The sequence below is a fragment of the Podarcis bocagei genome (assembly GCF_964188305.1).
Source record: "Podarcis bocagei genome assembly, chromosome: 4".
Taxonomy (NCBI): domain Eukaryota; kingdom Metazoa; phylum Chordata; class Lepidosauria; order Squamata; family Lacertidae; genus Podarcis; species Podarcis bocagei.
In genome coordinates, this window is record NC_138128.1 from 29,223,755 (window position 1) to 29,240,591 (window position 16,837).

A 16,837-nucleotide genomic window follows, 5' to 3' on the forward strand; every position below is an offset into this window, starting at 1 on the left:
ATGCAGAGGGACAGAAAAAACTGCAAGTTGGTGGGAAGTGGAGTATTTTGCAGTGCTGGGCATCCTTCTGGGGATCTGATGCAAGTGAGCAAATCTGTTGTCTTGCTGGACTCTCTGTGTACCTCAGCTTATGCTCTGCTTGTACATTTGTAAAGAATTACAGTATTACAAAGATGCTGATATTCTTTCCTTCAAAGGAAACTTAACTCAGGCTCACCTGTGGAATGTCTTGTCAACACCATGGGTGGAATTCAACAAACTTGTTTGTGCTAACATGAGGATTAGTGTTAGTGCAAGGGGATTTATTCATCTCTGAAAAGCCAGGTGGGCTGAAAACAATAGCTTTCCAGCATCTAGTGCTATGGGCAATGCTCCCCTGAATTCAGGGAATATAGAGTGAAAACTGGTTCATTTATTGCTGCTGTTCACAGAACGATGACAAGGAAATTTGCCATCTCATCCGATACTTTGATTCTTCAGAATGTACTTTGATAACACTTTGCATATTTACGAAGACAAGACCCATTCATCTCTTATGTTTTAAAGATCTATACTACACTGTTATTGTCACAAGATGATGATTCATATAAATAAAACTCAAGACAAGCAAAATAATGTGATTTGTATCCTCTTGACACTCATCATTTGTAGTGGCTACATTTTAAGCATGCTTGTGAGAAAGTTCCATTACAATTGTGCTTCCTGTAAGTAAAACTAGGTTGAATACCACTCATAGGCGCCGACTCCATGGGGCTTGAGGGGGCCCGAGCCCCCTCAAAAATTCGTTTGGGGGGGCTCAGCCCCCCCAATAATCTCGGGCGGCGGTGGGCGCGTCCGCGGCTTTTATAGGGCGCCCGGCGCGCACCAGCTCGATAACGGGCACCGGCGCGGCGGGGGGCGCCGGGCCGGGGGAGGGGGGCGGCCGGCCTGTCTCCTTGGCAACCCCATTGAGCAGCGCCGGCTCCCCCGGGAGGGCCATCCCCCCGCGCCGCCGATCGCCAACACCGCCGACGCTGTGGCTGCCCGAGCCCGAGCCCGACCCGGAGCCCGAGCCCGAGCCCAAGCCCGTCAGTCAGGAAGGAAGGAAGGAAGGAGAAATGAGGAGGGAGACGAGGGAGGAAAATTGCGCGCAGGGTGAAGAAAGGAGAAGGGCGAACGAGACGAGCTTCCAACCCAAAAAAGGGCTGGAAGACTGGGAGGATGCAGGATCGGGAAAGAAAGCGACGCCTTCCCCGCCCGCGACGTCGCCCGCTTGTCATTGGCAGCGCAGCGGGCGCCCAGAGGGGCTGGGCACCGGCGCAGGGCCGCTCCGCAGCCGCGGAGGACAGCTGCGCGGCTAGCAAGGTGTGCCGCGTAGAGCGCGGCCCTTGTGTGGCCCGGTGGCCAGGCAAGCTCGGGCGGGGACCCCCATGCGAATCTAAGACGGGAGAAGAGGGCAGAGCAAAGGGGGTCCCTTCCCCAACCTCCGGCTCTGAGACTTCCCTGCGCCCCAGAAAAGCGAAAGGATTTTCTCTCTTTTTTTATATATATAAATATTTTATTAAGTTTTCAAATACAAAGTTAGAAACATACACTGAAGAAAAAAGTAAAAGAACAAGAAAAAGAAAAAAGAAAAAGAAGAAAAGAAAACCAACCATTCAACACATTTTTTATATAACTAACTGGACTTCCTCGCATCTCCCTTACCCTGCATTCTTTATAATAAAGATATCAGCAAATTATTACCTTGTTTCGTACTTTTCAAATACTATACCTCTAAATTTAACATACTTTTCATCAGTTACTTATATCTTAAATTAAACATAGTATTACCTTAGATTTTGACCTTTTCTTACTTAAAATATAATTTCCTGTTTCCCAAATCTAATTGCTGAAGCTATAGTTTCCGAATCGTGTAAATTTTTAACATTCATACAACTTATATTGTTTTTGTAAATAGTCCTTAAATTTTTTCCAGTCCTCTTCCGTTGTTTCTTCTCCCAAATCTCGGATTCTGCCAGTCATTTCAGCCAGTTCCATATAGTCCATCAATTGCGTCTGCCACTCTTCCAGTGTGGGCAAATCTTGTGTCTTCCAATATTTTGCGATAAGTATTCTTGCTGCTGTAGTTGCATACATAAAGAAAGTTCTATCCTTCTTTAACACTTTCTGGCCAACAATGCCCAAGAGGAAGGCCTCTGGTTTCTTGGGAAAGGTATACTTAAATACCTTTTTTAACTCATTATAGATCATTTCCCAGAAGGTCTTCACTTTTGGACAAGTCCACCAGAGGTGAAAGAATGTCCCTTCAGCCTCCTTACATTTCCAACATTTATTATCAGACAGGTGATATATTTTTGCAAGCTTGACTGGGGTCATGTACCACCTATAAATCATTTTCATAATATTTTCCTTCAAGGCATTACATGCCGTGAATTTCATTCCGGTGGTCCATAACCTTTCCCAGTCCTCAAACATGATGTTATACCCAATATCCTGAGCCCATTTTATCATGGCTGATTTGACTGTCTCATCCTGAGTGATTTTCTCTTCAACCTGCCCTCCATCCTCTTGCAGAAAACTCTTTGCCTGCCCTGCCCGTATCTCGTTTTTGCTTTTTAATTCCACACACGCACCCTTCGGACTTCGTGGCAATCGGGCGCGCGGGTGCGTTTCCTAAGAGAGTGAGGACCCCCGCCTCCTCCCCACCTGCTCCCTCGCCAGCCAGCCAGCCGCGCGCCCTAGCCGGAGAGCCCCGGCCATCCCCGTCGCGCAATCGGCTGGATCTCCCTTCAGCAGGCCGTGCTCACAACTCGGCCCAGGGACCCCCAGCAGCGGATCTCCGGCTCAGCTGAAGAATCCGGCAACAAGCCCCCTCCTCCCCAATCGCTCCGCTGAAATACGCTCCAAAACCCCCCAGATAGGCCGCCGGCCGCCAAGTCTAGTGGCGCCCTGAGCGAGGGTCTCTCCCCAACACCGCCACCTCGAACTGCGTTCTCCCGGCTACCCGAGCGAACCAGCGGCAGGACCCCGGTATGGGCCCCCCCAATATTTTTTATAAGTCGGCGCCCCTGATACCACTCACTGGCTTTAAACTCCCAGGTCCATTTCCACAGTCATAAAACACTCAGTCCAGAGCAGGCCCATTCACCATTTTAATGGGTTATCACAAACTAGTTCTTAACTTTCACAATCAGCCTCTCTTGACTTACACCAGAGAGGTCAGCAACCTTAGATCTGAGTCTTAAAAGAAGCCAATTGGAAAACCCTTATTTATTACCCTCAATCCTTAAAACAAATTTTGAAGAATATTCACTGTTTAAAAAACAAACTGAAAATCTTGGGTGGCCTACAAAGACTTCTGAGAGAAAAAAGCTGCTGTTAAGGGGGGGGGGGGAGAGAGAGAAAACTTACAAACTAGAGACAGTTCAAACACGCAATTATAATTGGCAAAGCTGGCTTAGCAACCAGATTTTCTAGCTCACATTTTAATGGGCACGAGCAGCCAAAATTTAGGACAGCTTTCTCATAGGAACATATTTCAAACAGGTAGAAAGCATAGTTTTAGATTATTCCATATCTGTGACAATGTGACCACACTTCTCTCACTGGTGCAGTTTCAGGTTAAGAACGGACCTCCAGAACGAATTAAGTACTTAACCCGAAGTACCACTGTATATAAAATTATGTCCAGTTTGTTGATTTTGAGCTCCTGGAAATACTGGCTCCACAGGTCGGTGAAGCTGCAAGTATAATCAGTTCAGTCCTTGCCAAAGCAGGACTAGGCCATACACGCTAATGCTAAAGATTAGCACAGCAGATCAAGATACAGAGCCACTGACTATGCTATTTAGTCTCTCATTAGTGAAATCTAAAATATAATTCTCAAACACAGATTTGCACTATTGCTGCCAAATCTCACTGTGTCGGGGATGTTTGTGTGTGTGTGTGTGTGTGTGTGTGTGTGTGTGTTTGTGTTTCCTTCATACTATGTTTTAAGAAAGTCAGCAATGCCTATTTCATGAGATGTAGGTTACTTTCACAACTAAAAATAGAAGTCAATGCCCTTGGATATAAAGGATAACTCGCCTGACTGCAGGAGTTGGGGGAAGCTAGCTAGAAGTATAAAAGTTAAGCACCTGTGTGAGTTTAGCAACAGGACAAGACGGCAAGGGAGGTCTACCTTCCCCCTTCCTTTTCGTTCTTACAAAGCCCTGCTTCCTACATGAACAGACCCAGCAAACCAACAGTAGTTACGAAGGCTATGGATGGGTGAATGTGTCCGTTTCATTTTATCTCATTTTCTCACTCTCCCAGACTTCAGTTCAGTTCTCCACATTTCCACATCCATCTGTACTATATTTTTTTTTAAAAAAATAATCCTTGTGAAAATTCATCAGCACTTTAGTCCACTTCCCCAAAAAGACACCTATTTTGCAAAACAATTTCCCCCAAAATAATGCATTTCTGTATGTTATTTTCACCAATATATGCATTTATATGCACACGCTACCCTAGTATATGCATACCCTAGTATATGCATATTTGTACACAGAGAACTACACTGCAAAATTTGGAGAAGTGTGAACTCATCTGCAGTTTGGTTCCTGCTTTGTTTCGCAAAGTGTGAATTCAGCAAGTTCACCTTTAAGTGCGAACTCAGTCAGATTTCTCCTTCATCCCTAATGAAGACCATTAATGCCTACTAGCTGTGGTGGCTTTAGGCTACGTCCAGGAGCAGAGGCCTACCAGTTTCTGCACATGAAGAAAACCCTCAAATCCTGTTTGAGATACACTGTCCAAATGGCCAATATATCCGATTTCATACAAACATTTTAATTTGGCTACTTTTGGAAATATTTCAGTTTTATTAGCTTTCATAAAATTGAAACCAAATAAAAACTTACTGGTTTACAGTACAGTTCTGAACTGGGTTTCTTTACTATAAGGAGACACTGTTCTATGGCAAATGGATTCAGGATTACAGTTACAGGAGAACATCTCAGATCCAGATTTGAAGGAATATAAGGACATAATAGCAGCCCCTCTGGATCAGGCCAAAGGCCCATCTACTCCAACATCCTGTTCTCACAGTGGCCAACCAAATGCCTATGGGAAGCCCAGAAGCACAACTTGGTCCAACAGCACTCTCCCACTTGTGTTCACCAGCAACAGGTATTCAGGGGCATATTGTGAATTCAGGGGGAAACATCATGACACAGTCCACATTTCCACTGCCACTAATATTTACTGGTGCAGTGTTTGTTTGTATGGCTCAGTACAAATGTCAGCATTTGGTCTCCCTGATTTTGCTAGACAATCGAGAGGAACTCAGCTAATTCACAGATCCATATAAACCCCTAGTAAGTCAAGACTTGAGCATGTATGTTGCCTCCTCAAAAGAGCATTGTGCTTGAGGCAATAATAAACCTCTGTGGTGTTTGTTCTTTGATGGTCTTTTTCTACACACAGGTTATCTCACTTGAGGTGCAAGTCATAGAGCAGGCATGTCCAACAGGTAGATCGTGATCTACTGGAAGATCACTGGACGTCTGCGGTAGATCACTGGCTCCCCCCCAACGAAGCTCAACAAGTTTGGGTCCCCTAAAAAAAGTTCAACATTTTTGCCCTGCACCCCCAAAAAGGGGTAGCTCACTGCCAGTTTTTAACTCTGTGAGTAGATCGCAGTCTCTTGGGAGTTAGCCACCCCGTCATAGAGAAATAAGTATACAAATGTGTACTTACACTATCAATTTTCAGTAAATCCAACTTTGATTAAAATTAAGTATATAACATTTTAGCCACTACATCAATTTTCAGTAAATCCAACTTTGATTAAAATTAAGTATATAACATTTTAGCCACTACATACGTGTGTGGAAGGAAAAGTGATCACTTGACAATAACTACCTACCCCTTCCCTCCTCCCCCCTTAAGCATTGTGCCTCAAGTATTCATACATAAAACAGTCACCCAAATTCATCAATAGTATCAGTTTCAGAGTTTGCTTAGCCTGCATGATTGAAAAGGATCTTAGCACACATGTGCTTTGTATTGTATTCCACTTCAGTAAGAAAACACTACAATAGAAAAACTGGATGCTATGGAACAGGCAGCATTAAGATAACATTTTCTCTGAAATACTACAGCAAGCACAGCTAGCAGCAGCACCAATATATGCCAGGTTGTCTAAAAAAATGCCATTATAAGGACTTCTTTATTTGTTGCTGGAGTTTGCTTGACAGCGTTCTGAGATATAGTATTGTATGTCTTTCCCTAGGCGGTTATTATATCCTGATGGTGGGATATAAATAGCTGCAATTGCAACATTAGGTTTTTTCAATCAGAAAAGTTAGAGCCTTCTTTATTTATATGTATATAGGCTGTTTTTTCACCTGAAATTTTTCAAAGGGGCTAGACAACCATGAAAATTTGATCCACTAAAAACACAGAGAAGCAGAACAGAATAGCAGTAAAACCACTACTAAGGAGCCGGGAGGTGGGGGGAGGGATACTTTAAGGAATCATCGGATCATTTTAACAGACAGTTTATTATTTTTAAAAACAGGGAATATTCAGAAATGTCACCCACCCGAACTGTCACCTTCCCAAACCCCTCTCCCACTGAGCTTTCATCAACTGGTTTGGTTTCTGTGACAGTCAAAGAAAGTTGTAAGCTTGTGCTTCAAAGTGCAGTGGGGGAATCAATGTGGTTGTCTCCAGATGTTGTTTAACTACAGCTCCCAACTTCCCTGACCACTGGCCATGCTGACTGGGGATGATGGGAGTTGTAGTCCAGTAACACTCAGGCTGCAAAGGGGGTGACCCAGAAAAAGTACCAAGGTCCAGACAGAGCAGCCTGATGTGCTACTATCAGCCTCCCAGACCTGTGGTTCTAAACCTTGGCTTACAGTGTCAAACTAAGACTAGGAGACTCAAATCTCCACTCAGTCACATCAGTGACCTGGGGCCAGTCACTATCTCAGCATAACTGACCTTAGGGTTCCTGCAAAGATACAAATGGCAGTGGAAGCATGTATACCACTTGGAGGCTCCTTATTCGAAGAAATAAAAATATAGATGTGTTATGTACTGAGCTGAATAGGATCCAAAATGCAGCAGTCTGATTCGTCCTAGAACAATAGGATTCAGAATGCAGCAGTCAATGCAGCTGTATGATTGGTCCACAGGAGCCACCCAATCCAGCTCCAGGTGGAAGTGAATCCACAACCTGATTGGCCTACAGGAGAATCCCGGAATTAGCCAATCATGTGCAGCCCACTGTGTAAATAATGTATATAAAGCAGATATTGTGGGGGAACTTCCATTCCTTATCACCACTATGAGCTGAATAAAGAGCATGAAATCCACTCTCGACTCCGAGTATATTTCAAGATGCAATAAATAATAGTAGTAATAATTCTAGAACTTCTTTGCTCACTTTCTATGTGACTGCAGGTTATATTTGCAGCAACATCACCTGCAGAAAGGGAGCAAGTGAGCCAGACACAGGTTTACCACTTCAGTAAGGGCTAAGCCTTCAGAGGCCAGAACTCCTGCAGTGAAACTGGGGGCTAATCGGCTATTTTAAGGCCACTCCAGAAGCTAATAATGTAGTGATCAGCATAAATGTACAAAAGGTCCCAGCTTCAGAAACAAATCTTCGACTCCCAAGTGCAATGAAGTTAATTAGTTATCACAGTGAGCTTCAGGAATTTGTATTATTGAAATATCTGAAAGACATTAACAACGGTATTTATTACAGGGGAATATGGCCTTCTGTTACCCTGCTAATTCCTGGCACAACTCTACATGGTTCAAAAGATTATTAGATTAGATGACTAAGATACTATACTACAACCAAGACAGGATTTTCCGTCATGGAAAGACTTTCCGCCCACAGTATTGATGTTCTACCTAGATGTATTTGTCTGAAAGAGAATGTAATCTACATGGCAAGAATTATTAAATTAGGATACCCTTTCCACTTCTGTCATTTTCTTAACAATTACAGTATACAATACTGTAATAACACCTTCAAAAAGCAGAGAATGATTTTAGTTAAGTATTTAAAATTTGAAAAGAGCTGGATAAAGCATTTTATTCGAGATCCTCAAAGCCCTTTAATGTGTACAAAATATTGTATCTGTTGGTTCAAGGAACCCCAACAGAGATTTAAAATGGCAAAATACGCAGCAAAGTAAAGTGTGGAAATATACGCTATTAGATCTTCCAAAATTTCCCATTGCCCCTTGCATAGGAAAAATCACACACACTTTGGTAAATTAAAGATTGGTTTACTTAAAAATTATTTGAAGATCCGATCCATATGCATCAGAAAATTGCTCAGCCAGTGAAACCTGGCTTAGTTACAAAGTGGTGAATGTTCCTAAATTATTGGTATAGCAACACAAGAATGGCTTGTGAGAGCCATGCAGCTAAGCTGGAGCAACCAACTTACACCTCTTCACACACTGAGCTGCTCAGGTAGACTGGGGTAGAACAAAGCCTTGATTACCTAGTTCCTCCCAAGATGAGGGCAACTGGACACAGCTAAGCCTGACAGGACAGTTTACTTTATGATATTAACTCCTTCTTGCCTTAATTAGACTTTAGCAACTTGGTTATAGGACGCTTACCCTATAAGCATTTTGTGTACCACTCATTACTCTGAAAAACACTTGTAACATTCACTTGCCCATTCGCTAGACTGGGCTGCAACAAGAGCCATTGTGCAGCAAATGGTTAGAGTGTTGGACTAGGGCCTGGGAGACTGGGTTTAAAATCCAAACTTGACTGTGAGGCTCATTGGGTGTTCTTGGGCCAGTCACTGCCTCTCAGCCTAACCAACCCCACAGCCCTGTTGGAGGGATTAAATGAGGAGGGGGAGAAAGACATACCGTACGTCACCTTGAACTCCTTGGATGAAAACCTGGGATAAATGCAATAAATAAATAAATAAAATAATTACTGATCTGGCAACACTACATGTGAATGGGCTGATCACACATGTCAAATGTATTTTCACGTGCTGGGCATCGATAGCGCAGCTGGAAATTTTTAGATCGTGGGCTTAATGGTCTGCTGTTATACTGGCACTTACATGAAAAAGCTACAGAGAGATGACACGTGAACACCTTTTGCCACATTAAGGGGAACTTGGTTTAAAGGTCCACACATTTCTGATCATTCATTCATAAAATACCTTAGGGGAATGCAGCACTCCCTCCTTTGGTTCCCTTATCTCTAAATGTTGCACACTTTGCTGTAACATGGGAGACTGTTCTCTTCACAAAAGGATGAGTCTTCAAATTCTATTCTGCAATCCCCTGCTAGCAGAGACAAGGAGAACCACAGAAATAGTGCACTCAGCTCTCTTGGGGATGCAGGACCTCATGTTACTCTCCCTCTCTCTCTCTCTTGACCTACTTTGGGAAACAACAGTAGCGGCATTGACAGGCTGTGATCAAGAAACTGCCATAGGGAGTGCACGGAGGGATCATAGTGGGGAAGTAGATGTAACAGATACAAAAGGGACGGGTAGGGTGGAAACATCTGTGGTTCATAATAGAGCATGAAGCTTCTAGCAAGAAAACGTATCTATAAATGTAAAGCTATTAGGAAAATTACAGGCTAACATTTCTAAACAGAGTGATTTTGGTGAAGAACACATTTGGCAGCAAAATTAAAGGATTCCAGAAGCAGTGATAAAAGGGGGAAAAAAGCTTGAGATAAAGGGAAAGGATGCTAATGACAGGGGAAAGAAAGAGTGTGCAAAAGCAATTCAAAGCGGTTTGCACGTTCAAGTAGAAATTACACATTGAACACATCTAATAATGTGAGCTGAAGGGCAGCGAGCCAAAATTTGAATTTATTTTTAAAGGACTGAATTACTCAGCAGTTCATATATAATGGTACTGATGTCAGCACATCTGAAAACTTTCCAATGTGTGCTGTGGCTTCTTTTCGGTTGAAAAAGTCTTTCACACTTGTGCTACAGCCTTAAAAGTAGTTGAATGCCACTCCTCAAAATTACTTGCCTTGTTACACAAATTGCTTATCAGTCTTGTCTGTAATTGCACTCCCTCAAAGAAAAAGATTGTACTAGTATTGAAAATTCTCTATCAATTCTTTATCAAAACTACTTAACAGTGTACCCACACTTTAATCTGAACCGCAACTCTATAGGACTCAGACCCAGAACCCATTTCCAATACTGGGGCTCACACTGGGACAGTGTAGGCACTCTGAGCACACACAAATGACATTCTAAGCCAGACTGTTATTTGGCACAGCAGTAGGTTATTTTAGCAGCATCACCGAAGCAACCTGTGATATTAGTGGGAGTCCTCAGAATCTGTTATAACCAAGTACACATATAGAATCCAGTGCTTCCACGTCAGGTACACTTGCCTCCAGGCTATGATTTATTGATTTATATATTACATTTATATCCCACCTTGCCTCCAAGAAGCTCAAGGTAGTGTACATAGTTCTCCTCCTCATTTTATCCTCACACAACCCTGTGAAGTAAGTTAGGCTGAGTGTGAGTGACTGGCCCAAGATCCTACAGTGAGCTTCATGGCTGATTACGGATTTGAACTCTGGCCTCCCAGGTCCTAGCTCAACACTCCCAACTACTGCACTGCAAGTGTGACCTCTGGCAGTTCTTATTTTCCAGACTAAGTGGTGCTTGACCCTTATATCATTCTGCTGTACTAAAGCCTACCTCTTGGATCCTGAAGAGTCACCAATATTCTTTATCCTACCCTTTTCCCAAGGAGCTTAGGAAAGTGTACATTCTTCTTTCCCACCACCACCAGTTTTAATTCTTTCAACAATCCTGCAAGAATGAATCCACCAAGAGATAAGCTCACTTCAGAAGCGACCTACCACAAGTTCTAAGAACAGGTGGAGGGAGGAGCAGGGTCGTGCCTGATGGACATCCTGTTGGCTCCATCCACAGACCTCTTTATTTGTTGGGTGGGGGGGACCCACCTGCATTTGGTTGAATGCATATAGACTCCCCCATAGGACTGGGAACCCAACAGAAGCAGGCACTCTCCCTACTACATGTATCCCTGGAATTCATGGGATAACATCTGAAGGGGACTATAGTGACCGGCTCAGTGTCACCAGTAAGTTTAATGAATGGGGCTTCAAAGCTGGGTTACCCTCAGCAGAGTCTGGCACTCTATCCTCACCACCATATTTGTCAGTTCATCTCTCAAGCATCTGTACTATAAACTTATATTTAGTTTAGGGTGTTTCCAAAGTGGTGTTTATTCTGGGTTTGGTGCACTCCCCCCCCCCCGCCCCAGTGTCCACATCACTGGCATCAAAATTAAGTATATTTAAAAAGAATATTGACAACTACCTGTTTGCAATATCTGAATGACCCATTTGCAATATTAAGCACCCATGGTGCCATCAAATATGACATCCTTAAGAGCCTGCAATTCTAGTCACAAATACTTGGGAATAAGTTTGATTGAATTCAATGAGAGTTCCAAACAGCCTTGTGCTACAGTTAGGTAAAGTGCTGAAAAAATTCTGTCACATATCTTTACTGCCTCCCCTATTCCCTCTTCCCACACAGAATTACAAGTATCAGAGTCTTCTGGGAAGAGGGAATGGATGTGGAACTAGTTTAAGTTTATTGTATAAATATGCCCTTGGAATTAATTGGAACAGCTCAAGTTAAAACCCGAAACAGCTTGTGACGCAAAATGTAGCATTCAGGTATATACCACTTTTTTGTTAAACAAGTTTATTGCTTTATTATAGTTACTGCCCAATATACAAAGCTATTAAGTAGGCAAATTAATTCTGAAAAACTGACATTGACAGTGGAACAGATTTATTTGGCCTGCACTTATGGCTAGTAATAGTAACTATATCTGGTTAAAGTTTCCTAGGTTGCCCTTCATCACACAAGTTGTTTAAATATTGCAGAGACTTAATGCATCCATAAATCCTTCTTATGTCTTACTGACAGAATCTTCCTCTTTCTATTTAATTTTAGAAACACGTATAAGGTCAGAATTCCTCACAGTTTAAGAAGAACAAGTAGGAAACAATGTGGCAATTTTCAGCAGTAGTAAACAGGCATAATATTGTAATAAGGAGATTCACTATTGTCCAACCGGATCAATAAGGATCAAAAGTGAACTAATGCTCAAATAGAGTGATGAGCAATTACATAACTCAGAGACACTCAAAAACAGAACATGCAAAGCTCACACAGAAGGCCAGTTTACTAAATACACATTACAAATATACAGTATCATAAGATAAGGGAAGTTTCCTTGCCCCTTCACCAAAAAAGTTTTTCCAGAGAAGCCAGAGAGGCCCTCCTGAACATTGTGGCACAGGCTCTGTGGGCAGAGGTCCTCCCAGTTTGCAAGTGATTCCTTCTTCCCCAGCAGCTCTGCACAGATCTTATCCCACGTTGTTCAGGCTCCCTGACCCCTAGAGCCCACAAGGCAGCAGTGGGAAGGAAGGAATGGGAAAAAAATTTCCTCCCATGAATTTCCTTTAGTTAATTTACCTTAGGATCCAAGCCACTGAATTATATTCTAGAGCTGGAAAGCATCTGGAAAAGAGGAACTAAAACGACCAAGGGGCTGGAGCAACCCCCTATTTGGAAAGGCTATAACTTTTGAGGCATTTTAGTTTAAAACAAAAAAGTTATTGGCATGATTGTGCTGTGAAAGATTATGTATGTTGTGCAGAAGCTTTCTCCCTCTCTCAAAATACTAGGATCATCAAATGAAGCTAAATGTTGCAAGATTTAGGACAGACAAAAGTATTTCTTTACACTGTGTATAGTTTAACTATGAAATTCCCTTCCACATGTTGCGGTAATGGCCACCAACTAAGACAGCTTTTAAAAGTGTTTAGACAGCTTTATCCTCCACAAATTTATCAATGAAAGGTGGTTCACTTATTTCAAGCCATTATCAGCATGTGCCTAAGTCTTTGGATGATCATAACCTACATGCATATTCAGGCAGAGATCCCAAGGTAAGTTATTTGCTGCTAAGTTATCAACAATATCTTACTGAGGATGGTAAAACAAGGGAAATTTAGGTCAGATATACAAAGATGAAATCTTAATCCTATATAAATAATCAATAAGACTGTTATAGACGTCATGCAGCTATAGATAACACAAATCATTTCCTGTTTTCTATTCCATATTTCTTTTCTCTTATCCTTGCCTATTTAGCTAAATCGTTGGCTTAAGTTTCACAACAGAATGAGACATTGGTGTAATATGATAAATGCTGGCCTCCATCTCCCTTTAGCCCCAGTCAGCATGACCAATCATCAGACATGGAAGCTGCAGTTCAGAAACATCTGGAGGGCCATAGGCACCCCAGCTAAGCTCTAAACACACTCCTTTCAGTTCATCGCTGCAAGTTCTAAGTGAAATACTGATTACAGGTTGTTCTGAACAGATTATATATAAACACACAAGCACAGCATAATACATAAAGCAATACGATCAAAGGTGAGCTACCTAGCCTATTAGGCTGACACTTTAATTACCATATATGGATGCAATTGCCAGTGATCACACTTGTTATCAAGAACAGCCAAGTACCCAAGGGAATAGATATTTTCTGAACTCTTGCAAACACATGCATCTGCTACTTCTCTTGCATATATATTCATACTTTATTGCTTTAATTGGTCCTTCCTTTAGCATAGATGAAGTAAACTAACCTTCTACATCAAATACTAATACTGTACTGCTGAATGCAGGAAGTGCTAGTTTAACATATATATGAAGCTGTTGGGAACATTAGAGATTTTTGACATATTGAGTGGTATATTTAAAATAATTAAGCAAACAGGCAGTTATTTGGAGATTCTGAGCAAGCTGTCATCTGTAAGCTGATGACAACTAATTTTATTTTTCTGTACTGAGTTAGGTGAGACTCAGAAGGTCTTGGACCAGTGCTTAGAGGCTGACGCTCATCCAGACCACAGCAGCAACTTGAAAATGAATTCTCATAAGACAGAAGCCCTGTGGGCAGGTAGTTCCTAGGTCTGAAGCAACAGGTGCATAGGCTTGATGTGCTCTTAGAGCCATTGTTGTCATTAGAGGCTCAAGTGGTCTCCAGGGCAAGGACTGCCTTTTACTGTTGCTGGCTGGTTTTCCAGCCATGGCCATTCTGAAGAGGTAGAACCTTACCACAGTGATCCACAAACTGGTAACCTCAAGACTGGACTACTGTAATTTAGTCTGTGCGGGATTGCTCTTGACTTTGGTTTGGAAGTTGCAGCAGAGCTTCTCTCTGGAGTGACTTACTGCGAATGTATAACACCAATTCTGAAAGAACTGTACTGGGTGCCTATGTGCTAAGAAACCTGCTTTCAAATACTTGCATTGACTTACAACCCCCGATATAATTTGGGTCCTGGGTACCTGAGAGAATGCCTTCTTATGCTAGCCCAGAAGGGGCGAAAGAAAATACATCTGCCACAAAAGCTCCCAGGTGCTGCTACATGAGGGCAGTAGACCTAGCTTCAGAATCCAGCTAGTAGAGGATGCCAGTCCAACCTCTCCCCTAAATCTCCCCATTTTGACAGGTGGGAATACAGGCGACAGCAGCTTCTGCACACTGTAGTGCTCTTCACCAGTGAGACTTCCCCACTGGCAACCAAATTCCCCAGCCAGTGGAGTTGGCAGATCTGGATAAAGAGACATGCATGCCTCATCCACACCCCCTCCAGCACAATGGGTCAGAAGTTATTGTTCTGTAACACAAGAAAATGGACCCCCGAGTGCCAGCTGCAGTAACAGCTCATGAGTGAACTATTTCCTTCCTGGCCATGGGTGTGGCCGGGATTTTTGTTAGTGGGGCAGGCCCTTTGTTAGGGGGGACAGGCCCATAGTTAGCTATGTATTTTTATTGATTGGGGGGGCAGCTGCCCCCCTTGGCTACACCCATGTTCCTGGCTCAAACAAACTTGTTCTATTTTTCTATATTTTCCCCACCATCAACTTCCATGCCTCCCTAGGAACATCTTCCTTCTGGTTTTGAGAACCAATGCTATCAATTCTCACAATGTGTTGTCAGTCAGCATTCAGAAAGTTAGTTTAGTGTGTTCCTGAACCATATTAGATACGTACTTAAAATTGTTCAGAAAACCATAAGGATATTTGAGAATTTCCAGAATGCTTGTGTATTGGTTCTCTCCAGTCTACGGCACTGCATTAATTTTTCATACTCGTCCATTCCTATCTTATACAATAAGCATCAAGATAGATCCTGAGGTTAAGCAGCGCTCATTTCCTCTCCAAGGATCAAACACTGCAGGAAAAGAAAAGTAACATTGCTGCACCTGAAAGTCTGGAAATATCCCAATTCTTCCATATGATCTCAGACACACTTTTGATCTTTGAAAGGATCAAGGAAGGGGGGTGGGGAATTGCTTTAATTCACTGCTGTAGGTAGATTTTATACAGGGGGGGGGGAATCTGGGTGTGGCCAGTCATGGATGAAAAACAAATTGCCAAGAGCTCTCTCTCAAATGCATCCATCTTATACCCCTGAGGACAACTGGGCCACAAACACGCTGCCTTCATCTTGTTTCCAAAGAAGTAAAAGCAGCTCCAGCAGCACTGAGGAGAAGCAGACTGGAGAAGCAGCAATTACGCAGCAAATTGCATTGCAGCTCTGCCTTCATGTAGTAAAGGGGACCAACAGCAAACTATTCAGGAAATAATGAAGGGCCATATACTGACGGTGTTACCTTTTCCCCTCAGGAGGTTAAAGTTTGGTTTTAGACTGGCACTTCACAAACACCCACCCGCCCCAACTGCGCTCTTGTAATATTTCTGCCCCCCGCGAAGAATGAGAGGCAGAGAAAGGAAACGCATTTTCTCCTATCCTATTCTGCCTGTGTAAAGGCACAACACAATCCCAGCCTTCTCTTGCTCTTCAGTTACAAGCAGAATATAAAGTTCCACTCGGTTTCGTACATGACCACCTCCCTTGGTAGGAGGGGACAGTTGTTAAACGGAGAGAGGAGAGCTGCTTTGTAAGTCAAAATGTTGCCATCCTTCCTCACACGCCTTAGGCAACACTCCCTACCAGGCCTGCTTACTAGACACGGGGGTTGTGCCAATTTGCAAATGGGGAAAAAAAACAACTGAGCTGACAAAGCCCACAAAAGTTTCCACACTCCTAGAGAACATAAACCCGGCATTTCTGAGCTGCCGCCCTGTAGTTCTAAGAAAGGAAGGATGCAAAGCCCTCTGCCCTTGGGAGAGACCGGGGGGGCAGGGGAGAGGTACCTGTGAGACACCCGAGGTTCTGCGCTGTTTCCTTTGCCCGCTGCTGCAACGCGCAGTCGGATTTAGCTGCAGCTCCGATTCCAGGCGAGGTTCCTCTAAGCGCCGCAAAGTAGAGAGAACACCTGCAACCGGCCGGCAGTCGCCGCACTTGCTGATTGGCAGCTGTAGCAGTCCATCGCCTTGCGTCCCCGGAGATGGGAGGCGGGCTTGGATCAGTAGAACGCGCTCTCGGCAAAAGGAACTGGGAGGGGATCTGTTGGCTTTGTCGTTATGGGATCAAATTCCAGAGATTATCAGTGTGCTTTAAAAAAAACACAAAAAAGAGTGAGAGAGAGATAAATTGATTATCGCAGCGTTCTGAAGAACTGGCTACTGAGTGTTTGGTTGGCGATTTTGCACAGGTTCCCCCCCCCCCGCCCTGCGCTGCAATCCATGCGATTTAAGATGCTAAACAGTGCAATCCCATGCACGTTTACTCAGTGGGATTTACTCTCTAAGAGACGCGGTATTTTTATAGTATTGCAGCCCAGGGCTACAGTTCCTTTT

The 16,837-nt window shown here is 43.2% G+C and overlaps 1 protein-coding gene across 1 annotated transcript in view; it reads right to left on the reverse strand.

Moving 5' to 3' along the window:
- Window positions 1–16,586, reverse strand: part of PLS1 (plastin 1) — a 54,827-nt gene extending 38,241 nt beyond the window's left edge. The window contains exon 1 of the mRNA XM_081190264.1: window positions 16,292–16,586. The gene's annotated coding sequence lies outside the window, so the exon portion shown is untranslated. The remainder of the gene's footprint in view (window positions 1–16,291) is intronic.
- Window positions 16,587–16,837: the final 251 nt, after the last annotated feature.